Source organism: Chlorocebus sabaeus, chromosome 20, assembly GCF_047675955.1.
Source record: "Chlorocebus sabaeus isolate Y175 chromosome 20, mChlSab1.0.hap1, whole genome shotgun sequence".
In the NCBI taxonomy this organism is placed as follows: domain Eukaryota; kingdom Metazoa; phylum Chordata; class Mammalia; order Primates; family Cercopithecidae; genus Chlorocebus; species Chlorocebus sabaeus.
This window is the reverse complement of record NC_132923.1, coordinates 80,367,091-80,395,052: the sequence shown is the minus strand read 5'-3', so window position 1 is coordinate 80,395,052 and position 27,962 is coordinate 80,367,091. Positions and strand designations below refer to the sequence as shown.

The window sequence follows — 27,962 nt, the reverse complement described above, 5'->3', positions numbered from 1 at the left end:
CCTCCATCCACCATCTCTCTTCTGTATACCATCCCAGTCCAAAAAACAATGCCAGCCCTTTCTTGGTTTCTACAGAAAACAGGCTCATACCACACATTCCAGGAGTTTAGAAACGCTGCTGAGCACTAAGTGGGCACCAGGCACCATCACATTGCCTGGCAGATAGCCTCATGCAGACAGCTCTGGAGCCAAGCTTCCTGGGTTCAAATCCTGCTTCATATCCTCTGTCCCCAGCTAGCTATGCCTTGTCAGGTGGGTCATTTAACCCTCTGGGTCTCATTTTTTCCTCTATTTCCCCCTATCTATGGGAATAGTGGTAATTAGCTCTTCAGGGTTGTAGGGAGATGCAATGGGACAAAGCACTGGGCTTGTAGCTCAGTACTCAGTGATGGTCATTATTGTTTTACTCTGCTTCCTCCTCCGTTTCAGAAGCAGGGGAAAAAAACCCCACAAAACCCTTTCCTTGTCTCTTGAAGAATAATAGTACCCTTTCCCTGAAACCTTGGCACTAGCCAGTATCCATGCTTGGGAATTTCAGTTTCTACAGGAACCAATCTTCCGAGGATATTTTTCTGAGTGCTCTACTTGTGTGTGGGATTTGAGTGAATAAAACCTTCTCAATCTTATCATCATTTATTACCATTTAATATCAACCACTCACTAAATAATTTATTATCTCATTTTAAAAAATAAACTTCATATCTTAGAACAGTTTTAGACTCACAGGAAAAATTGCAGAGGTAACAGAGAATTTCCAGATACTTCACACCCAGTTTTCCCAAATCTTAACATCATATGTGAATATGGTACACTAGTTAAAATTAATGAACCAATATTAATATACTATAATTCACTAAAGCCCATGGTTCCTCCTTAGGTTTTACATAGTGTCTTTCTTTTCTCTTTCTTTCTTTCTTTCTTTCTTTCTTTCTTTCTTTCTTTCTTTCTTTCTTTCTTTCTTTTTCTTTCTTTCCTTTCTTTCTTCCTTCCTTCCTTCCTTCTTTCCTTCTTTCTTTTTCTTTTTCTTTCTCTCTTTCTTCTTTCTGTCTTTTCTTTCTTTCTTCCTTTCTTTTCTGTTCTTTCTTTCTTTCTCTCTCTCTCTTTTTTTTTTTTTTTTTTAGATGCAGTCTCCCTCTGTCACACAGGCTGGAGTGCAGTGGCACGATGTCAGCTCACTGCACCCTCCGCCTCCCAGGTTCAAGCAGTTCTTCTGCCTCAGCCTCCCGAGTAGCTGGGATTACACCACCACCATGCCCGGCTAATTTTGTGTATTTCTACTAGAGACGGGATTTCAGTACGTTGGCCAGACTGGTTTCAAACTCCTGACCTCAGGTGATCCACCCGCCTTGGCCTCCCAAAGTGCTGAGATTACAGAAGTGAGCCACCACGCCTGGTCCCTAGTGTCCTTCTGTTCTCAGATCCCACCGAAGATACCACATTATACTTAGTTACCAAGTCTCTTCGGGATCCTCTGGCCTGTGACAGCTCCTTGTTTTCATGACTTTGACAGTTTTGTGGAGTATTGGCCAGGTATTATGAAGAGTATCTCTCAGTTAGATTTTGTCTCATGTTTTTCTTTTGACTAGATAGACTGGGGTCTGGGACTGAAAGGAAGACCACCACAGAGGTGACATTTTGGTACATACTGTAGATATGACTCAGCACCACTTATGTTGACCTGATCACTTGGCTTAGGTCGTGTTTGTCAGGTTTCTCCACTAACATTACTTTCTTTTTTTCCTCCGTCTATACTGTATTCTTTGGAAGGAGGTTGCTATGCACAACACACATTTAAGGATTAGGGAGTTATACTCCGCCTCCCACAGGGTGGAATATGATTTGAAATTCTGATTTGAAATGATTTGAAATTCTGCTGCACAAAAAAATTGTATATTTCCCCCGATTTGTTTATTTCTTTATTTATTTATATCAGTATGGACTCATAGGTATTTATTTTATACTTTGTATTATAATACTACATTATTATTATTATTATTATTTGGAGACAAGGTCTTGCTCTGTAGCCCAGGCTACAGTGCAGTGGTGCGATCTCAGCTCACTGCAATCTCTGCTTCCTGGGCTCAAGCGATCCTCCCATCTCAGCTCTGCCAAGTAACTGGGACTACAGGGATACGCCACCATGCTCCGCTAATTTTTTAAATTTTTGTAGAGATGAGGTCTCACTATATTGCCCAGGCTAGTCTCGATCTCCTGGGTTCAAGCCATCCTCCCGCCTTGGCCTCCTGAGGTGCTGGGATTACAGACGTGAGCCACCATGCCCAGCTACCTTATTTATTTTGTTGTTCAAATGTTCAGCTTTGGCCATTGGGAGCTCTTTCAATTGGTTCCTCCATCACATTGATACACCCATATCATTGTTTTTGTTTTGCTCTGTTTTTGAGAAATTTCTTACTTTCTGGTAGTAGGAGATGCTCTAGGATCATCTTATAAACGTACAGCCCCAGTCATAGATTCAGCCATTTCTCCAAGGATTGCTGGTTCCTCATACTGCACAATAGTGCTGAAAACCAAAATATGGACTCTAGGTATACTTGCAGCTACTGAGATGTCATTGCTTCTAGGCTCTCTCAGCTGACACAGCCAGGAAATATATATGTGTATATACTAACCTGTGTATATATCCATGTCTACACATTTTCTATATATAAACATCTGTATCTATATTAAGCTAAACATGATTCAAACTGTACCTCCAACTCGAACCCAGTATCATGTAGATCATTCTAGCTTCCTCCTCTTGCTTACCTATGCACTCCCCTCCAAGAGTAAAAACCCTGGTTTCCACCATCCACCATCTTTTTATTTATTTGTTCAGTCCCAGCATACCTGTATAGCAGTGCCATAATTGTTAACCCATATCCCACAGGAAACAACTTTTCAGCTAGAGTGCAGTACTTGTATATAGTTCCTTTTGCCTTTAATCTTATAGACTCCATTTATTTCCAAAATTACTTAGGTCCACAACAATTTCATCCACCCCATCACTGTGGTTGTTTTATACATTTGTGATACAATTAGATTGCTTTATCACTTTATGCATCTGGTCCTGGGTTCTCTTGACATCCTAAATAGTTTTTAAAATTCATTTAAATACAAAAGGTTCACTGTGTGCTGTGAAGTTCTGTAAGTTTTCATAAATGCCTGTTGTCATGTATCCACAATTGCAGTATCATGCATAATGGTTTCACCACTCTAAAAAATTCCCTGTACCTCATCTGTTCAATACTCCCCCTAATCCCCTGACAACTGCTTATCTTTTTACTCTCATTACAGTTTTGCCTTTTCTAGAATGGCACAGACTTGGAATTGTACATTATGCAGCCTTTTCAGACTCTTTCTTCATTTAGCAATACACATTTAGGATTCATTCATAGCCTCTCACAGCTTAATAGCACCTTATTTTTTGCATCATGAAATAGTATTCCATTGTGTATATGTACCACCGTTTGTCCACCAATTCACTTATTGAAGGACATTTTAGTTTTTTTTTTTTTCCAGTTTTTGGCAATTATTAAAATAAACTGCTATAAACAATAGTGTCCAAGTTTTTGCTTGAACATTCATTTTCAAATCAGTTGGATAAATACCTAGGAGTATATTGCTAGATCATAGAGTGAGATTAGATTTAGTTTTGTAAGAAACTGCCACACTGTTTTCTCAAGTGGCTATATGATTTTGCATTCCCATAAGCAATGAATGAAATTTCCTATTGCTCCATATCCTCATCAGCATTCAGTATTGTCAGTGTTGGATTTTGGCCATTCTAATAGGTGTGTAGTGATATCTTGTGGTTGTTTTAACTTTCAATTCCCTAACGACAAATTATGTTGATCAACTTTTCACGTGATCATTTCCCTTCTGTACATCTTATTTGGTGAGGTGTCTGATTGCACCTTTTGCTCACTTTTTAACTGGATTGTTGGTTTTCTTATTGCTGTGTTGATGTGTCTTTTGTATATATTGGATATAAGTCCTTTCTCAGATATGTGTTTTGCAAATATTTTCTCCCATTCTATGGCTTGTCTTTTGACTATCTCCATAGTGTCTTTCACAAAGCAGAATTTTTTATGTTAATGAAATCCAAGTTACCAGCTTTTTCTCTCATGCCTTGTACCTTTGGTGTCATATCTAATAGCTTATCACCAAACCTTGAATGATTTTAAATATGCTATCTTATGGAATCATTACACCACTGCTCTTGGGCAGGGGATGCCATTTTCTTTTTTTCTTTTTTTTTTTTTTTTGAGATGGAGTCTCACTCTGTCGCCCAGGCTGGAGTGCAGTGGCCGGATCTCAGCTCACTGCAAGCTCCGTCTCCCGGGTTTACACTATTCTCCTGCCTCAGCCTCCCGAGTAGCTGGGACTACAGGCACCCGCCACCTTGCCCGGCTAGTTTTTTTGTATTTTTTAGTAGAGACAGGGTTTCACTGTGTTAGCCAGGATGGTCTTGATCTCCTGACCTCGTGATCTGCCCGTCTCAGCCTTCCAAAGTGCTGGGATTACAGGCTTGAGCCACCGTGCCCGGCCGGGGATGTCATTTTCATTTCATAGAATAAACAGCTTTCTGTCATATTTATCTCTTCAGGACCTTGAAATAGGGAAAAAGAGAGAATGGGTAAGCACCAGGAGAGAATATACAGGCAAAAGCAGGCCAAGGCAAACATTACGAGGCTTCAAAGCTCCCTGTTCAACCTTAAAATTCATGAGCATTTGATTATCTCTTCCACTGAATAGCTGTATTTGCTTTAATGTAAATATTATATTATTATTGCCAAGGTACACACACCACCACCACCACCACCAATGTTTTGGTAAAACTGGTGCTTCATTAGCAAACACCATGTTTAATGATTGAGTGATTTTATATCCTCCAGCAGTGACACACTTCTCCCAGGAATATTTGTACCTCAGTTTGGGAAGTAAACGACACTGAGGGAAAGGGCAAGGTTGAGCACCTTGTCAAATGTCACACAGCTAGCAAGTGGCCGACCCAAGATTTGAGTCCTGAGTAAGCAGACTCCAAAGCTAGTGCTCCCAAGAAGCCTTGGGGGTACAGTATGTCTGCCAGCATACAGTGTCTGTGTCCTTGACCAGACGCAGCCTGGCTCAGGGAGGCTGATATCATCTCCATTTCAAGGAGGCACACTTCTCCCTTCACCACTGATCTGGCCTTCCTCTGGCCTTCACAGCCCCTAGCGTCATACCATATCATTTAGGCTTCCCTCCCTCTTCAAAGCATGAATTAGGAAAGGAGGGAAAGCAACCCCAGGATGTGTCTGTGACGAATGTGGGAAAGAACCAGCCCTGGGGGATGATAAAGACCTTGAAAAAAACAAACAAACAAAAAAAGATTTTTCTTTATAATAAAAAACTTTTTATACTCAAACCATTTTTTTGCTGAAACAACAATGCACATAAAACCTATTGAGGGGATGTATAATTATGCCAAATTAAACTGTGTAGAAGCGTCTCCCTGGCCGTGAGAACCATTTATTTCTTGGTTCAGTTGTATTCGGTGGCTGGGGCTGGAGTAGCCACTGTTCTAAAAGAAGGAGCTTCTTTAGAGAAAGAGGTCATTCTCTCAGAGAAATGACCTTTGCCCTCCAGAGCTGGGACCTGACTGGCTCCTCTAGAAAAAGTGGGAGCTGCAGGCATGTCTCTGTGAGCGCGCCTGACCACAGAGCCCAGCGCTGGGCCAAGCAGTCTCTTTGTCCCCACCCATCTCATCTGGATTGTATACATTCAGCAAACATGCCCATGTATTGGGCATGAACCACCAACTCTACCCTCCTCCTAAGGGCTCAGTGGCCTTATAAGTGTTCCCTTTATTCCACATGCTGTCCTGGAGTCCAAGCCCTAAATTCAAGTCTCTTCTGCAATGACTAATCCTGTGATCTTGCTTGACATCTCTGCACCACTTTCCTCCCATCCATCTGTGAAACATGAGTGAGAGGCTTCCAGATGGGCATGGAGCAGGATGCTTTCACCTACGTCATTTGAAGGAGATTGCTCTTCTAGCAGAAAAAAATGACAAGGAAGTGACTATATCATCAAGATGAGTCTTTGAAGCTTCCTGCAAAATCTTCATGTCCCTTGGTGGCAAATGTTTCCTCTCAAATGTATGTAAAATATTTAGCACAATGTGCTAACTCAGTCAGTGTGGATGCCCTTTCCTTCCCTTTTTTGCAACTGCTTCAGAGAACCCCCACCCACTTTTGTATGCCTCACTGCCTGGGACAAGGCAGCTTTGCCCTGTGCCCCATTTAAGCCCTGAACCTCAATGCATCTTCAGGGAAAGCTTCAGAGTGACTGCTGCCATTCACTTTTCAAAGACCCCAAAATGGGGCCCCAAGCCTCACTCCAATCAGCGTAACTAAGGGAAGGAGCTGGAACAACTGGGATTGTGGGAGATTAACCAGCTCTCCCACTGAGAGGCCAGGCAACCTGTGTTACTAAATCCTTCTACCGGATTAAGCCAGAGCCCACAGATCACCCACAGGCTTGAACAGATGTGACACAATGGGGCACTTTCTGGGCCTTGGTCCAAGGAAGGAGCTAAAAGTAGATGGTGCATGGGCACAAGGCACTTGTCACTCTCTCCCTTGTAGAGGCAGTGGGCTGTCTCAGAAAGAACATGAGTCAAAAGACCTGCGTTGGCCCAGCTTGGCCATGTATCAGCTGTGTAACCTTGAGTGAGTCACTTCACTGCTCTGGGCCTCCGTTCTTCAACAGAAAAATGGAGCTCATTGTATGGATTTCACAGAGTCATGAAGGATTCTGAAATAATCAATCCAAATTTTATTTCTTCAATGACCCTCAAAATGAAATATGAATGGGATTGTTTCTGGCTGGATAAAGGCCTGGCTCAAAGGACCAATCATGTCTGTGGCTTCTCTGACTCCTCCTCCTTCCTCCGTGCTCCTCGGTGCTTTGTACATGCTTACCCCATAACGCTCTGCTTCAGGAGTTCCTCTCCTGTAACTCGGCTTCTTGGAAACAGGGATTCTGCAATATTTATTTCTGCTTTTCCACACCTGGCCACACATGGGTTCCTAAATATGTATATCCAACTAAATGCACTCTGTAAATGATGCAATCTTCTGATCATTATCTACAGTCTAGGAAGGGAAATGGAACATATCAATAGATATTAACATATCTGTCAATATTAGCATATCCATGAACATATCTATCAAAATGTTCCATTTTCCCTCCTAGACTGTAGATACTTTGAGGGCAAGGGTCAGAGCTACTTCACCCACGTATCTACCATGGTGCCAAACTAGACACACAGGGAGTGTTCAGTGAGTGTATGTGGAAAGCAAGAAGAAAGATGGGAAGGGGAGAGGAAGAAATAGAAACTCCCCCTCCCCAACAGCAGCAGCTAACCCAGCCAGTTCACCTGCCCACTCAGCCACTGGGCAGACCCACACTCTCACTCCGCTTCCTGAGACCAGAAATGAGATTGTTTTTCAGTCTTCCTAGCTTAAAACTACAAAATTCACAGATATAATTTTTCTTCCCACCAAGATTTTCCTGTGTGATGTCTAAAGACTCAGCAGTCACCCAAAGGTTCTGATTGCAATGGATTGTCAAGGTTACAGATCCCCTCTAAAATTTTTCCACTAAGATGGGTGAGAAGAAACCACCTTCTATTAGTTTGCCCTAGACACAATGTTGTTTTCAACCCTAGTTTCTTTGCCCATGTTGTCCCCTTTTGTCTAAAATGCCTTTTTTCAACCTCTAAACCATATCGTCACACTCTACAGTTCCTACCACCACATAAGCTCTATGACCTTGGGAAAGTCACTGTCCATTTCTGAGTCTCAGTTTGCCCATCTGTAAAATGAACAGGACAGCAAGCACCTTCTTCATAGGTTTGTTATGAGAAGTAAATTGGAAAAATGAATGTCAAGGGCTTGGCACAGTACTTGGCACATAGAAAGCTCTGTATAAATGGCAACTCTAGGTGCATATGAAATATTCCTTGTCCCCCAGATCGGATTAGGCATCCTTCCTCCCTACCCCCATGGCACCCTGTGCTTACTCCTGTAGTGGCCATTTATCTCACTGTTTTCATATCTGCTTATACTTGTGGCCCTACTAAGCTATGGAGAACTCACAGGCAGGAACTCTCTGTCTTCTTATCCCCATGGTCCAGTACTAGGGCTGTTTGTTGCATGAGTGAATGAATTAGTGGAATTAATAAATACATGAATAAATAGATTGGATGAATATATCTTTAGGCTACCTGGAGAGCAGTGTTTATTCTAAGCTCATCAGGGCTGGAGATGCGGCTGCCAGCGTGTCTTAGGTCTGAACCATGCCTAGGATGCCACAGGAAGCCCATGAGGCCAAAGACCAGTGGGGACAGTGAGACTCAAAGGTAAATTTTTGTTACTGCTGAGCTTGCCCCTGTCAACCTCTCCCAAGGCCTGCCAGGTGACTAACCATCAAAATTGGAATTTGATTGGAATTCAGAGATTCATTCATTCATCCAACTAATATGTATTGAGCCAGACAATGTTCCAGGAAATAGGGCATAGCCATGGATAAGATGGATGTATTTCCAGAAGAGATGAAAGAAAGTGGCTGGGTGTGGTGGCTCACGCCTGTAATCCCAGCACTTTGGAAGGCCGAGGCAGGCAGATCACGAGGTCAGGAGTTTAAGACCCACCTGGTCAACGTGGTAAAACCCTGTCTCTACTAAAAATACAAAAATTAGTTGGGCGTGGTGGTGGGTGCCTGTAATCCCAGCTACTGGGGAGGCTGAGGCAGGAGAATGGCTTGAACCCAGGAAGCGGAGGTTGCAGTGAGCTGAGATCGTGGAGTGCAGTGGCACTCCAGCCTGGGTGACAGAGCAAGACTCCATCTCAAAAAGAAAAAACAAAGAACAGAAAGAAAGCATGATTCCATTTTGGATTATATGATGAGAGATAACAAAGGCCAATATCACCTATGGCTGTGGAAGTTGGAAGAGAAAAGAGGAGCGACAGACAGGGAGTCAGGAAACCCAGATTCTTATTTTTTCTTTCAGCACAGTCATCTCAACCAAGTTTGCTTGGCCTTTCTCTGCCCCTGGGACACATGACTTATACAGGGATGACCTATCTGCCCCACCCAACACAAGGCCAGATATTCATATGGAGGATGATTGTAGAAAATGCTTTGGAATCATGGAAAGAGGACAACTTTTTGGCTCTGTGAACTCAGACACATCATTCATGTCTCCAAAGCTCTAGTTATTGATCTGTTAAATGGGGATAGAGGTACTCGCTTGGTCTACTTTGCAGTGTCATGGGGGGTCTTAACCAAGACCTTAGAAGGAGAAAAGTGTTTGTAAGAAATAAAGAACACTGACAGTGTAACTGTCTGGTGTAGACCTGTAGTTATTCTACTCACCCTTCAGTTTCAAAGACTGGCTCTTCCTCAGGTGGTTCACTTAGCCTCTCTGATCCTCAGAGTCCTCATCTGAAAAATGGGGATAATAATCCTAGCCTAGCACACTCTGTAATGTTGTGAGAATTACATGAAATAATAGATATGGAAAACGTTGTCAATGTTACCATGCTATATTAAGTAAATTTGAGGGGTGATATGGTTTGGATCTGTGTTCCCACCCAAGTCTCATGTTGAAATGTAATCCCCAGTGCTGGAGGTGGGGCCTGGGTGGGAGGTGATTAGATCATGGGGGCAGTTTCTCATGATTTAACCCATCTCCCTTCACCTCCCCCCCCACCCACCCGAGCTGTCACCGTGATAGTAGGATCTCATGAGATCTGGTTGTTTTAAACTGTATGGCACCACCCCTTCACTGTCTTCCTCACACTCCAGCCATGTAAAATGCCTTCTCTCGCTTTGCCTTCCACCATGGATTGGAAGTTTCCTGATGCCTCCCCAGAAGCAGAAGCCACTATGTTTTCTGTACAGCCTGCAGAACCATGAGCCAATTAAACTCCGTTTCTTTTTTTATTTTTTATTATCATATTTTTCAGATGGGGTTTCACTCTATCACCCAGGCTGGAGTGCAGCCTCTACCTCTCGATTCAAGCAATTATCCCACCTCAGCCTCCCGAGTAGCTGGGATTACAGGCACCAACCACCATGCCCGGCTAATTTTTGCATTTTTAGTAGAAATGGAGTTTCACCATGTTGGCCAGGCTGGTCTCGAACGCTTGACCCCAAGTGATCCACTCACCTTGGCCTCCCAAAGTGCTGAGATTATAGGCATGAGCCACTGCGCCTGGCATAAACTTCTTTTCTTTATAAATTACCAAGTCTCAGGTATTTCTGTATAGCATGTGAGAACAGACTAATATAGGAGTGATTATTGTTTACGTCATCGTGAAGAATTATGCTCACCATAGTAGATTTGGACTGAAACTCATGTCTCTGACTCCCCACATAGAAAGAAACGTGCTGTTTTCTGAGTGCTTCTGTGCCTCCAGATTTCACACATTGAAACTTAATCCTCAGTACAGTGGTGTTGGCAGATGGGATATCTGAGAGGTAATTAGGTCATGAGGGAGGAACCCTCATAAGTGGGATTAGTGCCCATATAAAAGAGGCCTAAGAGAGCTTGTTTGCCCCTTCTGTCATGTGAGGATTCAGCAAGAAGCCGCTATCTATGAAGAACAGGCCTTCACCAGTCACCGAATCTATTTGTGCTTTGGTCTTAGATTTCCCAGCTTCCAAACTATAAGCAATAAATTTCTGTTGTTTATAAATTGCCAAGTCTAAGGCATTTTGTTATAGCAATCTAAATGTAGTGAGGCAAAAGGAAAGAACAATTAAGATGGTCTCCATTTATCCCAAATACATGTGGAATCTCACGTGATTCTTGAGGTGATCCATGTAATATGCAGGAAACAAATTTCTTTCACCATGAGAGAGGAAGGTAGGAGAAAAGATTCTAGGCTGACACTGTCATACCCACAGTGTGACCTCGGGCAATTTGCTTTTTCTCTGAGCCTCATTCTTCCCATATGTCAAATATGGAGCTTAGATTAAGTCAGCTTAGTAAGTCAGGCTGCTTATGGCAGCATAAATAAATAAATAATAACCAATAATAATATCTATTATTTGACATAGTAAGTAGTACAGATGGAGGGGATCCCCGTTGGGTATTACAATGTCTCAAAGGTGTCAGGGTCACACACCACTTTCTGTATGATTCTTTGATGCTGTCAAGATGGCTCCTAAGGCTCCAGACTTCACACCCTCACAGTAATGCCCAAAGGCAAGAGGAGGAAAGTGTTGGTCTTGGACTTCTCCTTAAGAAAAGAATAAGGAAAACTTTCCCAGATGTGCCCCTGGTATTTCATGGTGGTGGGGGAGGTGTTGAGGCAAGAAAGGGACCACAGGCCTCTACCTAAACAAATCAGAGAAAGAGAAAAGGAATTACCACAAAGAGCAGCAGAATCAGCGTTCTCAAAAGCAAGAATGTGGAAACAGTTGTTGGGTAGGCAACTCTCAGTGTCCAACACAGACTCCATCTGGGTTCTCTAAAATCCATTCAAGCCTCAAAGTGCAATGAGCTGAGATCAGCCGAAAAAGTCATAGACCGTCATGGGAGGAACTGAGACACGAACCCCTTGCTCCCACACCCACAGTGTCCAAGTTCTACCCTGTTCCTATTGGATACAGCAGGGTCTTAGGTGGTGCTGATGAATGATCCAGGAGCTCCACAGCTGCGAATCATTCTCGGACCTGCACGACACCCACTCAGCCAGGCTCCACTGCTGGCAGTTTTCTGGATTGTATTTCTAAAAATAGCCTCAGGCCAATCACACCTATAATTCCAGCACTTTGGGAGGCCAAGGTGGAGGATCGCTTGAGGCTGGAAATTCCAAACCAGCCTGGACAACATAATAGACCCCATCTCTACAAAAAAATAATAAAATTTGCTGGGTGTGGTGGTGAGCACCTCTAGACTCAGCCACTTAAGAAGCTAAGGAGGGAAAATTGCTCAAGTCCAGGAGTTGAAGGCTGTAGTGAGCTATGATCATGCCACTGTCCTCTAGCCTGAGTGACAGAATAAGAGTTGGATTCTGTAAAAAAAAAAAAAAAAAAAAAAAGTCTAGAAGTGAGCAATCCAGGGCTCCATGGTCTTTAGGAAACCAAGTTATTTCTGTCTTTCAGCTTCTCCATCCTCAGCACAGGTCCACCTTCATGGTTACCTCATGATCCAAGATTGCATCTATGACTTTATCACTGTGCCATGTTCTAAAAGGAAGAGAGAAAAGAAAAGAAGAAAGAAAAAAAGAAGAAAGAAAAGAAGAAGAAAGAAAGAAAGAAAGAGAGAGAGAAGGAGGGAGGGACACAGGGAGGAAGGAAGGAAGGAAGGAAGAGAGAAAGGGAGGGAGGGGAAGTAGGGAGGGAGGGAGGAAGGGAGGGAGGCAGGGAGGAAGGAAGGAAGGAAGGAAGGAAGGAAGGAAGGAAGGAAGGCAGGCAGGCAGGCAGGAAGGAAGGAAGGAAGGAAGGGTCTGCTGTATCTGTCGTCTCCCCCACACCCTCCTTCTCAAGGTGGTTTCGCCAACATTCCACCCCAAAACTTTTTATATCTCATTGGCTAGAACTTAATCCCAGTACCACACCTTGCTGCTAAGGAGGCTAGAAGATGTGCTTCTTAAACTGAGCACACTGCAAGCCTCAATTCATTTACATTAGTAAGCAAGAAGAAGAGAATGAATATTGGTAGGCAGCTACCAATCTCGGTTACAATTCCAGGGCTGATAGAGAACACACGAGTTCTGGATGAAAGATCTGGGTGGTTGAGCATTACAAAGTGTTGGGGGACAAAGGACGTTAGTTGCTGTTGTTGCTTATTTCGTTTCGTTTTGGCTGGCTTTCATCTGGCTACTTTTGGGATGTTGCTTGTGTCACTTCACCTCTGTGAATTTCATCGGGGCTAATATGGAGGGTGGGACTACCAGATCAACTGTGGTGAAAAGAATCTCAGGACAAGATATACTCTTTCACTTGTCCATTCATTCATTCAACAAGAATCTACTGAGGCACCTTCTGTATGCCAAGTGCCGTCATAGGCAGATAATTCAGAGATTCACACAAACCCTGCTTCTGGGAGTTTGTACTCCACTGAAACAAGCCCAGGAAAACATCCATTGTAAGAGATGGTGCTACATTCTATATTAAGGATAAGCACAAAGAAGTTGGAGGTTGGAAAAGGAGCGCCTAACACAGGCAGAGGGAGGGAGGGATCTTCAGATTGCTTAAAAGATGAATAGGGGCTTGTGGGTAGAGGAGGTTGGAAAGTACAAGGAGATCGGCGTGTGAATAGGGATGAACCCATGAAAGAGCATATCACGTTTTGGAACTATTCTCCACCCAACACTGATCCTCAGGTAGAGACTCTGGTTTCTGAGCTTTTTCTACTGACTTGTATTGTTTATTCTGTTCTTTTGAACTCAAGCAGATCTGGGATTGGATCCACCACCTAACAATGTGAGCTCAGGCAAAGGGCTTCATCTCTCTGAGCTTCAGTGACTTTGTCTATAAATTCCCTCAGCCATTGGCGGTAAAGACTAAATGGGACCTCATGTATCAACATGCCTAGCATAATCCTAACATACCAGGAGCTTTCGATGCTCCCTCCCTTCCCCGATGGCTGCCCAGAAAGCCTAATTCCTTTCAGGGAACCAGAGAGACGAGATGGCGCAGGTAAAGGGCTTAAGGAGGGCAAGAGTGATTTCTGTGTTCGTGGTGTTTTTAAGTGCTAACTGGAACAGGAAAAAATAATCAGATGAGAGAGAAACCATGATGCCTGCCAAGGAGTAGCCTGCATTGTTCACCCCTGGAAAAGCTGCTGGCATAGGGCTTTTAAAGCTGGGGAAAGGTCAACCCCTCGCAAGAGAACAAACCACCAAACCGCATGATCCTGTGACTTCCCTCCTGTAACTCCCACAACCCCCTGTGCTGGTTGCCTCCTCTGGAACATGGAAAGGTGATCCCTGCCCTGTCAGGGCTGTCAGGGCTGTGTGCTTGTGCTTGCAGGGCTTTGTGGATTGGAAAGTACAGGCAACCTGATGAAGAGGGTTGTTTCTGTCTGCTTAGTTCTACCAGCCTGGCCTCCTGAGCTCCCATGCTGTTTGCTCAGCACTGCCCCTGTACCTTCCTTCAGGTCCTCCTCTACCCACTGCTTCCCCTTCTTGATTTCACCTTCCAAATCCTCCCATCCTTGATAACTGCATTTCCAAGAAGCCCTGCTGGTGATGTCGGTCTGCACTGACCTCATGCCCTCAAGATGTCTTCAGACTAGACCGCACCATGAGAGTCGCTTTCTTTCTTCTGTGTTTTATTTTCTTTTTCTGTTGTGTTCTTCTCACCTCTCTCAGCAAGGACCACCTGGTCTCCCACTTCCCCCATATTATCATTCTCAGAGGACCTCCCCGCATCTGCCCTCACACCCACCTGCTCCGAATCTAGCCACACTTTCATGCTCCAGTCAAGGCTACTCCATCTGTGTGCACCACCCTGACAATTTCAGTTCCCCAAATGTGCCATGCTCTGGCTTTCCTTCCTCATCTTCCTCCTTCAGGTCTCAGTTTAGATGTCACCTCCTTGATCCTCACCTCCAGTCCCGCTCAGATGAGGTGGAGGTGCCACTGTTATGAGTTCCCTTGACACCCTGTGTTTCCCCCATGACTGCACTTATCCCTGCTGAAATTAACCAGTCTGTGCCTTTCTCCGGTTTTTGCAAGAAACTGTATGTGAGCCAGGGCTTGTCTCTCCCATTCTTTAGAGAGAGATCCCCAGCACCCAGGACAGTGCCTCCCCAGGGCAGCTGCATGAATGGCCTACCATGGATTATCCTACTCTCTACTGCTTCACCCTGCACTGAACTCATAACAGACGCACAACAGACATTATCATCAACCCATTTTGTCCACAAGCATTTATCCAGTGCCTACTATACGTCAGGCCCTGGCTAGGTCCTGGGATAGAATGATAAATAAGACTAAAGTTCCTGCTCTCAAGAAGATTCCAGGCTAAAAGAGGCAAGAAACAACTGCAGTATACGGGATGAAGCCATGAGTAGAGATACAACCTTATTGCTGTAGAAGTACAGGGAAGGAAGCTAAAACTTCATTTAAGAGTATCAAGAAAGGCTTCTCAGAGGAGGTGGCAGTTGATGGGTTCTTTTAGAAAAGGAGTTTTCCAGGTTTAGAAAAGAGGACTGGGGTCACCAAGGTAGAAGTAGCAGCATGTGCAAAGGTAGGAAAGGAAGAAAAGGACCACTGCATTAGGGGAAGGATGAGAAGCTCATGACATGCGATAAGGAGTCCAAGAGGGGAGTGGAGGCCATGAGGCTGGGGACGAAAGCAGAGCCCAGCTGTAAGGCAGTGGGAAGCCAGGGAGATATTTGAGCACCTGAGTCATGTCTCCAAGTTTGAGTTTTAGAATGTTGACTCTAAGCATGGTATAATCTCATTTCTTATCCTTCCTTCTCACAAGCTCTCACCCACCATTCTATCCTTCTTCCTACAGACCAGTAATTCCCAAAATGTGGCCCTAAACCAACAGCATCACATCATATGAAAACTTGTTAAAAATTCAAATTCTCCAGCTCCACTCCTGGCCCTGTGGAATCTGAAAGACCAGTGTGGGGCCAGCAATCTGTACATTAACTAGCCCCCCAGGTGATGCCAATACACCTCCAGTTCAAGAACCACTGTGCCTGACAATCTATCTTCTAAGAAGGGAAAGGACAAAATAGCAATGTGCTTCCTTTAGCTCCAGAGATCTCCAGAAACACACCCACTATGAAGCTCACCCATCATAGTGTACTTCTTTCCTCCAATAAACTTTAAAGAGCACCTACTGCATGGAGACCAGAGGCAGAAGTGTTCTTCCCCAATTCATTCTTTAATTCATCCACCGATATGTCTGTAGCCCATGCTAGGTACGTTTCACGCTTGACCTCAGACACACCTGATTTGAATCCCAGCTCCACAGTTCTTTGCCAAGAATGGAAACACAGTGAGACCAGGACTCCCATGGAGAACTGAGGAGAACAGAGGGGATCGGTACCCAGTTCTGCCTGCAGGAGGCGGGCAGGTCTGGCGGGCCCCTCTCTAGGTGTGTATGGTTCCATCCCCCTGCACAGGGCTCCTGCAGATGGGCCTCCCAGCTGTGCAGGGAAGGGCACGGGGTGGGAGCACTCCCGCAAGCACAGATGACATATGTTTCATATTATATGCACATTCTTTGTGGGAGCCCCAGTGAAAAATACACATGGCTAACCATCCCTTTCTCAGAAGGAGGGGCCCCAGGAAAGGGGATTTTGACTGCTGGCTTTATCAAGAGTCAGAAAGAGTGAACACTCTGAGTCTGTTAGAAAAACAAACTGGGCTTGGGCTTTTAATTTTAAGAATCAGGAGAAGGTCTGGATGTCAGCGGATACCTTGAAGAGCCCACCTGGGTCTCAAGATAGTGGTGGAAAGTGCAAGAGATTTGGTATCTACCCAGCTCCCTGACTTCCTTGCTGTGTGGCATTAAGAGATCCACCAGGTTCGCTGGCCTTCCATTTCCTCATCTCTAATCTGAGGATAAAAACATTTCAACTCACAGGGCAAGCATCATGGCATTTGCAAGAGTGCTTTGTTAAGCATATTACAGACAAGGGATTCTTAAAATTCAGAGGGAAATATTGACGAAAAATTATCTAGCAGCATGATATATAAGGAAGAACGTGGATTTAAAGTCATACTGAACTAAATATAGATCTCACCTTCACCACTCACTAGCTGTGTGGCCTCAGGCAAGTTACTTGACTTATCTGAACCTCAGTTTTCTCATCTGCAAAACTGGAGTAGAAGTACCCCCCACCAACTAGGGTTGCTGCAAGGACTAACTCTGAAACCCTCTGTAAATGTCCCTGGCTCATACAAAGTACTGGATATAGGTGAGTAACTCAGCCCAGGGGTGCCCAGAGCAGCATGGCCCACACATCCGGATTTGGGGACGGTCCAAGAGCCAGCTCTGCTCTGCACATCCCCTAGCTTGAGGGAAGAGGCTGCCTCCTCCCCCGACGCTCCTCTGAAAGCTATTCTTCAGGCTCACAGCTCTGGCAGCCTCCCCTCTGCCTCGATCAAGTTACAGACCCATTTGTTTTCCCCTCACAAAGCGTTGCAGTCTGTGAAGCATCTCCCCCTCCTCCTCCAGCCTGGCAAGCTGGGCCAAGAGTTCAGCTCCGGGTAGTACAGCCCCAGCACTTCTCATTAAGGCACACAGAAAATGTCACAGCTGGCCCCATGTTCATTCCCTTGTATGTGTCTTCATCAATTTCCAGGCCCCTGGAAGCAATTCCCAGAATCCACTTCTTTTCAGCTAAGTTCCCTAGAGGGGAGGGGGAGCTTCTTAAGCCCACTCACACCCAGCAGGTGTTGGTGAGGGATCTGATCCAAGGCAGAGGGGGTGGGAACTAATATTTTTGGACCATCTCTCATGGACCAGGCTCTTTTTATCCATGTCTTTCAAATCTTAACATGAGCATCGCTTTTCTGGGGGCCCTTTCCCTGATTGTCCCACCCCCAGCCAAGACTCAGTGAAGTCCTGTGCTCTCATAGCAAGCTGTATTTCTTCTTGCAATACTTACAAGTGCAAGCATATGTTTAATGTCTTCCTTCCCTTGTAAGCTTCATGGGGTGGTGGGGGTGGGGCACAATCAAGTCCATTTCATTCTCCAGGGTTTCTTTACTGCCTGGCACCTACTCTGTGCCCAGGCACTACAGAAACACTGGAGAATGAACTACATAGTGCCTGACGTGGAGCAGGTGCTTAATAGATAATGAATGAATGAATGAATGAATGAATGAATGAATGCACCAACCTCATGACAATGCTGTGCAGTAAATAGTATTATTTCCTGGATTTTGCAGAGAAAGTAACTGTGACTCTAAAGGTGAAATGTCTTATCCAAGGTGACATAGCCAGTAAGTGGTTCAGGTAAGATCAAACCCAGGTTTTTACCAGGACTTACTGCACTTGATTTATACTATGATTGAGCTGGAAACAAAACAGTTTTTCAAAATAAAGAAGCTGAAAGTGTTTGCCCACAATTCTCTCTCCACCCCCAACCCAGCATGATTTGTACTGAGCAAGAGGATTCTAAGGGCTTTGTGTAGCCCACGCAAGGCAGAGGAAAGGGTACAGGGGCTGGCCTTGTCCCCCAGCTGCCAGAGACTGGATCCTCACATGGAGCCCCTCCCAGCTTGTCCCCACCAGGGCAGGACTTGGATAAAAAGTCTCAGGAGAACAAAGACCACATTTTCCCCTGTGAGGCAGAGAGGGCACTGCTGGGGAAACAATGGCCTTGCTGCGGATCAAAGGAGCTGGGCCTGTGCTGGGGACAAAAGCTGAGTCCCAGCTTGATAAGACTGACAACCTGCTCTTCCCTCCTTTTACAAAGGTCTCCAGAGAGTCCACCCCACCTTCCCAGCCTCACCTCCCAACTCCTCTCCCCTCCCCCACACAGCAGAGCTCCAGGAATGCAGGCTAATTGCTCTTCCCCCAGCGAGCCACATTCTTTAACATGCTAGGCCTTTGCTTAAGTGTTTCGTCTGCCTACCATGAATTTTCCCTCCTTCCCCCTTAAGTGTACACTTACTCAGACTTCAATATTTTTGCTCAAAAATTGCCTCCCCTCTGCCTTCCCTGATCCTTTGACACCTCCATGGATTGCATGCAGCTGTGCATTTGCTCAGAACCCAGCTCCTGCCTGGAGTTAGAGCACTGAATTATTACCACCACCTCCAATGCCAGCCATTCCCTCCAGGTCGTGGCCACATAGAGGTCAAGATAATTTCTTAACAATTTTGTAAATACATTGCCAGACACAAGAGAAGACTGATGGACAAAAAAAGTGTGTTAATGAATGTTGTAGAGTGAGCTCTCCTAAGCCCTGGAAATTCACTTGGGTGACATGTCTTCTGGATGAATCAAAACCTCCCTATCTCCTTTAATTTGATGCAATTAATATTTTTTAAGTGCCTACTATTTTGAGGACACTGCTAGGTGCTTAGAATGGAATGATGAGCCAAAACAACACTCCTGCCCTCATGGAGTTACAGTCTAGTGATTGGGGTCAGGTAGACAGACATTAATCAACTGCATAATTTCAAAATTATAAGGACTGTGAAAGGAACGCACAGGACAGGGCAATAAAAAAGGAGATTAATTTATGCACCAATATTTGTTGAGAGTTCACCATATACTAGGTGGAGTTTGAGGCTCTGACAGGGATGCATCCTTTTTGGAGCTAACCTGTCCTGGTCCAGGCTGGGAAGGTTTCCCAGAGGAAGTGATCACTGAGCCATGATTTAAGGGATGAGTCACCATTAAGGAGGCAAGGGCAGAGGGTGGGAACAATAAACGTATGTTGTGATTGGTAGTGAGATGGGGTTGCGTACAGGAAAAGAGTACTTCACTAAAATGCCCACAGAGAACTTGATAGCAGAAGTTGGCAGAACAATCCAAAATGTATGAAGGTCAGATTCAAAGGCCCAGAGAGACTCTGTGATTTGCCCACTCCCATGCCTCCAGTAGATGGAGAGAAACAGAGTCCTAGCTCCAAATTGCTGCCTCACAATGCCTTGCAACCTTAGATTATTTGGGAAGACTCTCTCTAAACTGAAAATAGGCCCCTGGGATTAAAGGGCAAAGTATCCCCAGGAAATGCCCTTCTGGAAGAAAGACCAGGTTCAACCTGGAATTTCCTATAAAGAGAATGTTACTTTACCATAGTGGAAATAAGAAGCAATGCCTTCTGATGTTGTGTTCATTTAATAACTATTTACAGTTTGCAATGCACTTACACATACATTTCTTCTCAGAGTAAGGGTCAAGCCCCAGGCTTTGGGGTCAATGAGACCGAGTTCTAATCAAAGTCTTCTTATTAACTGTGACTTTGGGCAAGTTATATCACCACTCTGGGCCTGAGTTTCTTCATTTGTCACTTGGGACCAGTGGTCTTTCTGGCAAGGCTATGGCAAAAATGGTACATTAGTTTGCTAGGGCAGCCACAGCAAAGTATCACAGACCTGGGTGACTCAAACAACAGAACTTTATGATCTCACAGTTCTCTAGGCTAGATGTTTGAGATCAAGGTGTTGGCACTGTTGGCTTCTTCTGAGCCTTCTCTCCTTGGCTCATAGATAGTCATTTTCTCCTGGTGACCTACATGGTCTTCCCTCTGTGTCCTCAGAGGGCACCAGTCATATTGGATTAGGGCCCACTCTAATGACCTCATTTTAAATACCTTTTTAAAGACTCTTTCTCCAAATACAGTCACATTCTAGGGTACTAGGAGTTAGGGCTTCAACACACTTATTTGCGGGGGAACATAATGCAGCGCGTAACAGATGGAATCAGATTTCTACATTTCTGCACAGTGCCTGGTGCACAGCAGATACTGGATAGGTGGTAGGTGGTACTGACATTGGCATTTCCGGGAGGGACTGTGGAACAGATGACCGCCGGTTCTTTCTCTAGTGCTGTAAAGGATAACTGGGGCCAGGCACGCTTGGTTCTAATCCTGTCTTGCTGCCTGGATTACCTTGGAAAGATCTTGATGCCTTCTCTTTAGTAACGACAAAGGAGGTGCACCCCATACTACCTATGCTCTTTCCCTTCTCACATAGTTGCGTTGTAAGGCCCCAAGGCTTGCCACTCTAAGAGCAGGACAGGAAGGAGGCAAAGGTCCTGCCATTTTCAGTACCATTTACTCACAGAGGGCGCAGCTTACTGCTGCAGTTTCCGAACATGTGAGCGGAAGCAACTTCAGAAAACATTCTGTTACCTTGCCTTTCCCCTACTGCCCTTCCCAGAAGGTAGGAGACAGCAGTTTTCCAGAGACAATCAGTTAAAATATTTTTGGACACAGAATACATAACTTAGGGAGACATCCTGGTAAGACACATTGTCCCTAGATTACCCACTGGCATCTTAGGCCAGATTCATTCATCTGGAAGCCTGCCCTGCCCTGGCATGCCCGGGACAGCTGATGCTCCAGGAGCAGGTGAACATGGCCAGAATATCACCTTGGAGGTAATTTTCTCATTGTGCTGCTTATTCACTGAGATGTTAAAGAGGTTGTTGGTGTTGTGGTGTTTTTTTTTTTTTAAAGACTATATCAGCACATCCTATTTGCAGCATGAACCCAGGCAGTTCCTAAAGACTGGCTTTAGTCTATTGTATTTGCTTCCTCTTTGAACCCAGTCAAATCAAGATAGTGAAGCCAAAAGAGATGAGTGAGCAGAGGACAGACGCTGAAATGGCACTTTGACACTGCAAACAAACAAATGAGTTTTGAAAAGGCACGAATTGATCTTTAGGCTAGTGAGGCCTTATTTGGGGGGTGTTCTTTGTGCCCCACTCTGAGCCTCATATTTTGCATTGATTTTCAAAAGGACTCATGCTCGTTGCAGAAAATTTGGAAAATAGAAAAATGCAAAGAAGCATTTTATATATATATATATATATATGTACACACACACACACATATACACACGCACACACATACAACAGACTTAAGTCTGTTGTCTTAAGATAATTATTAAGGTAATTGTTGTTGATGTTGGAATACGTTTTACTCTAGTCTCACTTCTTGTGAAGCTGAGATCATACCAGAGATAAAGTTTAATATCTCTATTATTTTAATTAGCATTCTATCAAAGGCATTTCTTCTCAAGAAAAACTTTAATGTCCGTATAATATTCCAGTACACTGATGTACTACTGTGACCTAACCATTCTCTTGTTGTGGATATTTAGGTTGGTTCTGTTTCTCTTTTAAAGGATAGTTTCCTCTGACTTGTTGGGCTTTTATAAACAATGCTACCTTGGACATCTATCTATTTTTATCTACCTTTTTCTAAGAAAACATCACATCATTAATTTCACATGCTGCATTCTTAAAACAACTTCGAGAATTAGGTCGAATTTGCATGTAATAGATGAGGCTCACAGAAGCCACGTGACGAAAGTAGCTATTAAACTCCAAACTGAAAAAGAGCCTGCTTTATTAGACCTCAAGCCCCATACTCTTTCTACCACTTTATGCTTTGTGTTAAAAGGTGAACGGTGGGAACGTGAACCATCCGAGAGTCGATCCCATGATGAAGAGATGGAGGGACTGGAAATTCTGCACCTGGAGGAGAAAGCACTCGGAAGGCAAAGCTGTCTTCTGGCATCAGCCAGGTGGACACACTGGTGAAAAAGGAAGCAGGCTTGTCCCGTGCTTTTAAAGGGCAGAACTATGACATCAATATGGCAATTAGAGATGATTTCCATTCGCCATAAGAAGGAAGTGTAAGGCTATGGATAAATACAGGAAGTTTGTCATATAACAGACTTGAATGTGAATCCCTGCTCCATTCCTTCCTGGTTGGGTGACATTGCCCAAGTCACCTGAGCTCTAGAAGACTCATTTTCTTTACATTTAAACCATGTGAAGTTGATCAGAGGATTCGAAGCAATATGCATTGAGTATATAGGTCGGTATCTATTATGAGTTCAAAAAATGGTTACCATTACATTTAACACTAAATTATGACTGTCCAACCCTGGAATGGGCTACATTGAATATTCGAGTAGATGGGATACCCGTCTGTCCAATATGTGGTGGAGGCAGACGGAAGTTGAACAAAGTGATCTCTAAGTCACATGATAGGTAAAAGGTGAGACAGAGTTAGGCATCCTGGGCAAAGGACCTTGTTCTATTACTTAGTAGCTGAGGCATAAGGATAAATAACTTACTTTTTCCAGGACTTAGTGCCTAGCTCATGAAGTGGGGATAATAACAATACACTCCTTATGGGCTATTAGAAGGGAGAAAAGAGATTGTGGCTATGTAAGCTCTCAATATAGCTGCAAAACTTTCTAACAATATCCATTAACATCATGATTATTCTAAATCAATAATGTGATCACTCTCTTGGGGATGCACATAGAAAATAAATTGTGCTTCTGATAAAACTGCTGCCATCCAGCCTCCAGGGCCCTTCACATACAGTGTTGTTTAAAGAGAGAGCTGGCTAAGGTGACCAGTGCATGCCTGGAGTTTGGAGGAGCTTAGGATTCTGCCTGTGGAACTGTCTTTCATCTCCCAGGAATGTCTGCAGTATTTACAGAGCAGACAGGGCCTCATCTCCACTACTGGGTCAGGGACTGTGAGGACCCTTCCCCAGCCCCCTCATCTCTGGGTGGAGGGCATGCACAGGTTTCGGACAGCTGACCCTCTGGGCTGGAATGCTGTGAGCTCAACCTGACACATCTTCCATCAATTTCCTTGGGAAAGAAAGATCCCAGAGAGGCAGCCTGCACTCATCCATCTGATCTCAGCCATCCTCGTGTCTTTAGGGTTTTATCTCTTTGTTGATCGTAACAAATAACTGGTGCACTTCACACAAATGCCCATTACATGAGGCCAGACATTCCTGATCCTCACTGCATAGGTTTCTATCCATCATTAAAGAATGGACAGGAATTGCATTCAGAGGAAGTGGTGGCTTGTAGCAGCTTCACCCCATAAATTCTGATTAGGTGCTTTCTTAGCCAACATGACCTCTCTCCCACTGAAGACTTGAGATTGTCTTCTTTAAAGCAGAATCGGACCACTGAAAACCTGAAGTCAGATAAGCCTGATCATAAATACCAGTTCTGACATTTATTATGTGACATAAAGCAAGCTGTTTTGTGAATTAAATGAGATAGTGTACATTAGGGTCTTAGCCCACTGCCCAAGACATAGTGAACCCTCTATTAAAGTTATCTGGTACTCAGCTGTTGTGCTGGCTACATGATTTTAGCCAAGTCACTTTGCTTTACTGAGCCTAGGTTTCCTCATCTGGAAAAGAGGAGCATCTCTAAAAGGTGGCTGAGAAGGAAGCAAGAGGTTACACACTCAGAGCAGGCTGGGCTCATTTTCTACTTCTTTCACTTGGCAAACTATGTTTCCTTGTCACATTGTTTATTGGTTTAACATCTCAGACCTTTGGGTTCCTTATTTGTAAAATACAGATAATAATACCCATTTTTCAGGGTTGCTGTGAAAACTACAGACTGTGTCTGGAAAGGATCTAGCATGAAAAATAACTATGACATGATTTCTAATGGGTGACTGGCAGAGTGATTACCCCCTTAATTTTGAGTGACAGCAATTTAAATCCGGTGTCTGAAGCCATTGCCTCCTTCAAAGGGCAAAACAAGATGGTCACCAGCCAACCCAGCAGCAACAGGCACTGAAGGAGACACTGAGGATGCAGGTGATGCGCCGTGCCCATGAAATCAGAACCAGGCTCAAATGACCCAGGCAGCCGCTAAGTGCTTCTGTTGGGGAGATGAACACTCTCCCATCTGTCCCTCCCAGCTGCTCCCCGCCCTGCTTCAGGGGTTGAGGGCTCCCATAGAACTGAATTCATGAGATAGTCCAAATCAAATGGACTCTTGGCCTCTAGCTTTCATCTCCTCCTCAACCCCCACGTTCACCTAGTCGTTCATCACCTAAAAGCGGCTATGTCATATGATGCCTTGCTCAAAGAGCACAGTGGATCCCTAATATCTCCCACATAAAGTTCAGACTGAAAGCATAAAGTTAAGGTTTTCTGGAACGTTCCACAACTTATCCTGATGAGAGCTCAGGGCATCGTAGAGTCAGAGGGCTCTAGACTAGCAGTCCAACACACCTAGCTCAAGCCTGGTCCATGCCATATAGTGTTTAATTTGTGTGGAGTAAATTTCCGGTAGGAAACAGTTAATATTCTTCAGGCACTACAAGTTAAGACACAGAGTTAGGTACTTCTTCATGTTATTTCAATTAATTCTCACAACAACCCCTCTGAAGAAAAGAGTCTTATTTTCTCTGTTTTGCAGGTGCGGGGACAGAGCTGAAGACCAAGCAACACAGGTAGCACCTCTGAGGTCTGTGGGAACCCCAAGACCACCTACCCAGAGGAAGTAGGACTCCCTCCTAACTGTGTGAGATATGAAGCTTTTGCCAACATCAACTTGGCTTGAGTATCGGTACTCTTTCTGGCTTCATCCTCCTTTCTTCTACATCTACAGCTAAGCTATAAAGACCAGCATGGTGCCTGGGATTAGTATGGATTCAAAAAACTTTGCAAAAATATTTTGGAGCCTGGATTCATCACCAGGTACCCATCACAAAGTAAAGAACAGGCAACCTCTACAAAGCCTCAACTAGAGCAGGTCTCTCCATTATATGTAAGTTCCAGTGCTTTTACCTTAAAGCACTCATACCTATTGGGAAGATGAGGCCTGTAGAATTCATGAGGGTAAGAATAATGCCTGATTTGCTCACCACTGCATCCTCAGTGTACCTAATTTATATTTATTGAATAAATAGAAGAATTAATAGGACTGTTTTACCTGGAAGACGTGTGTACGGTATAAATTGCAACAGGAAGGAGCATTTGAAAGAAGTCAGGTAGGTACACATTGGGGAAACTAGACCCCGCTGACCAGGATTTGTTAAGTCCATACAGCGATAAGGAGACTAAGGTAAGGTTAGTTACAGGCTCCCAGGAGAGCAAAGTTCCACCTGAGTTCCACCTCCACCTCTGCCCCAACTCACATTGCACAACCTTGGGAGGTGCCATCGCCTTCCTGGCTCACGTCTTCCTCACCTGAGATGCGCGGAGCTGGGATCAGGCTCACAACACACTTCCAGATCTGATATTTAGTTTCCCTATTGGCTGATACCTCTTGGCTAATCCTCTTCCTCCAACTTTTAAGGACATTTTGAAATAGCTGAAACTGTTCTAAATAGAATATTGAAGACAGCTACTGAGGGTATAATACATATTGACCAACCCCTGCCTCAGAATGATCCAAAGATGGAGGTAATTCAAAAGGGAAGAGAAGTCCCAGATACTAGAGTTAGGTGGTTTAAATGCCATCAGAGGGATTTCCAAGTGCCCTCTTGTGAGTGCATGCGTGAACTCTCTCTCTCTCTCTCCCTTTCTGACACACACACACATACACACACACACACCCACACACACACTAATCTTGCAACATCCATCTGGATCAAAAAAAGAAAACAAACAAACAGACCTAGACGGCGAGTTGGGAGAGGGATTTGCAGTTTATTATTCTATTCCCTTCTTTTCAGGTTTTTATTCATTCAAAGCCTTGATCAACTGAGCGCTAAGCCTCACCTCATCAAAATCACCTGGAGTGCAGTTGCAGGCTGCAGTGAGCTATGACTGCACTACTGTGCTCCAGCCTGGGTGACAGAGCAAGACCCAGTCTCAAAGAAAAAAAAAAAAAAAAAGTCCCCTGGAGGAGTAATAAGTTCATTAAAATGCAGATTTCTAGGCTCCCCCAAAGATCTTCTAAATCAGATTTTTTACCCATTCCTCTCTGCCCCCACTTTTTTTTTTTTTTTTTTTTTGAGACAGAGTCTCACTCTTGTTGCCCAGGCTGGAGTGCAGTGGTGCAATCTTGGCTCACTGCTACCTCCGCCTACCAGATTCAAGAAGTTCTCCTGCCTCAGCCTCCTGAGTAGCTGGGATTACAGGCATCCACCACCACGCCTGGCTAATTTGTGTTTTTAGTAGAGACGGGGTTTTGCCATGCTGGCCAGGCTTGTCTTGAACTCCTGACCTCAGGTGATCCACCTGCCTCGGCCTCCCAAAGTGCTGGGATTACAGGTGTGGGTCACCACACCCGGCCTCAGCCCCCACTTCTTAAGCCTACTAAAGTTTTGAGATTCTGTAAAATGCTTAGCACAGTTAAGAGACTGTTCACATATGCCAGGCACCTTATCTAGTAGCTGGAAGCATATGAAATTGCCGATTGCCAATAGTCTATCATTTTTGACCTTCAAAAATGGCAATTTCATACGGCTCAACCTAATGCATTGGCTAGATCTCATCCCAACCTTCCAAGCAGCAGACGTAGTTATTCCTAGTTTACGGTAAAGACCATGAGACTCCAAGGGGTTAAACATCTTGCTGAAGGGCACGGCTCTAATAAAAGGCGCAGATGGGATTCCAATGCAAGTCTCTTCTGCCTGCAGCGTTCGTTCCTCCCTCTGTTCCCCAACAATCCAGCACCGCTCCTCAGGACAACTGCAAACACCGGACGGAAGTGCATCATTTTGGCCACAGTGTACCAGGTTGAAACACCACCTCTGACTCGAAACAGAGCCATGAGTTTGTCCCTTGAGGCTCGGGCTATGTGCACAAGTTTTCAGAACGCCTTGTTTCTTGTCAAAAATTAAACTGATGTTTTTCCTGGAATGGCTTTTGGAAGGGAGCATGATTGCTGATTAAATATGAAGTGGTTTGAAACCTAAGTGTCTCTCTGAATAACGTAATGTTTACTCCCCACAAGGAAGGCATGCCAAGGGGCTGTCTCATAGGGGTTATTTATGCATCCAAGTCTCCAACAACCCCTCTGGAAACTGTTACTGTGATCCTCTTTGGGTTTGACACCCCCTGAGGGATCTGTGTCCTGAAGTGGCCTGAGGGCTGGAAGGGAGTATCCTGTCCCCAGCACCACCAGCTCTGCTGATGAGCCCTGAGCTGGGTACACTGTACCTGCCCAGAGAGGCTAGAGACTTGCAGACACATTTCCCTGCTGCCTTAGCTCGGAATAGGGAACCCCAGCCTGTGAGGCTGCAGAAGGAATCCCGGAGGAGAGTGGAAGGAAGGAGAGCAGCGTTGTCTAGGAGGGCCTCCTATGTGACATCTGTCTTCTCGGATTCCTCAAAGACCCTCAACGTGGTTGTCCTTGTTGTCATTTTATAAATGAGAAAACCAAGACCCATAAAAGTTAATTCTTTTCTCAAGTTCACACAGGATTTGAACCCAGGCCAGTCTGATTCCAAAGCCCCTCTTTATTTCAGGAAGCAAGGAGAGGCAGGAGGAAAGGGGGACTTATTTTATGCCAAGTACT

The 27,962-nt window shown here is 44.5% G+C and overlaps 1 long non-coding RNA gene across 15 annotated transcripts in view; it reads right to left on the bottom strand.

The window, feature by feature from the left end:
* LOC140709234 (uncharacterized) overlaps window positions 1-27,962 on the bottom strand; it is a 71,883-nt gene that overhangs the window by 8,229 nt on the left and 35,692 nt on the right. For 5 of the 15 annotated variants that reach the window (XR_012089657.1, XR_012089649.1, XR_012089652.1 and 2 more), the window contains 2 exons: window positions 9,424-9,492; window positions 630-4,609 (listed from right to left, as the gene is read on the bottom strand). This is a non-coding gene — a long non-coding RNA (uncharacterized lncRNA). Of the gene's footprint in view, window positions 1-629; window positions 4,610-9,423; window positions 9,493-9,813; window positions 11,393-27,962 lie in introns of those variants that run through there. The other 10 variants (XR_012089662.1, XR_012089650.1, XR_012089653.1 and 7 more) reach the window with 5 other exon arrangements.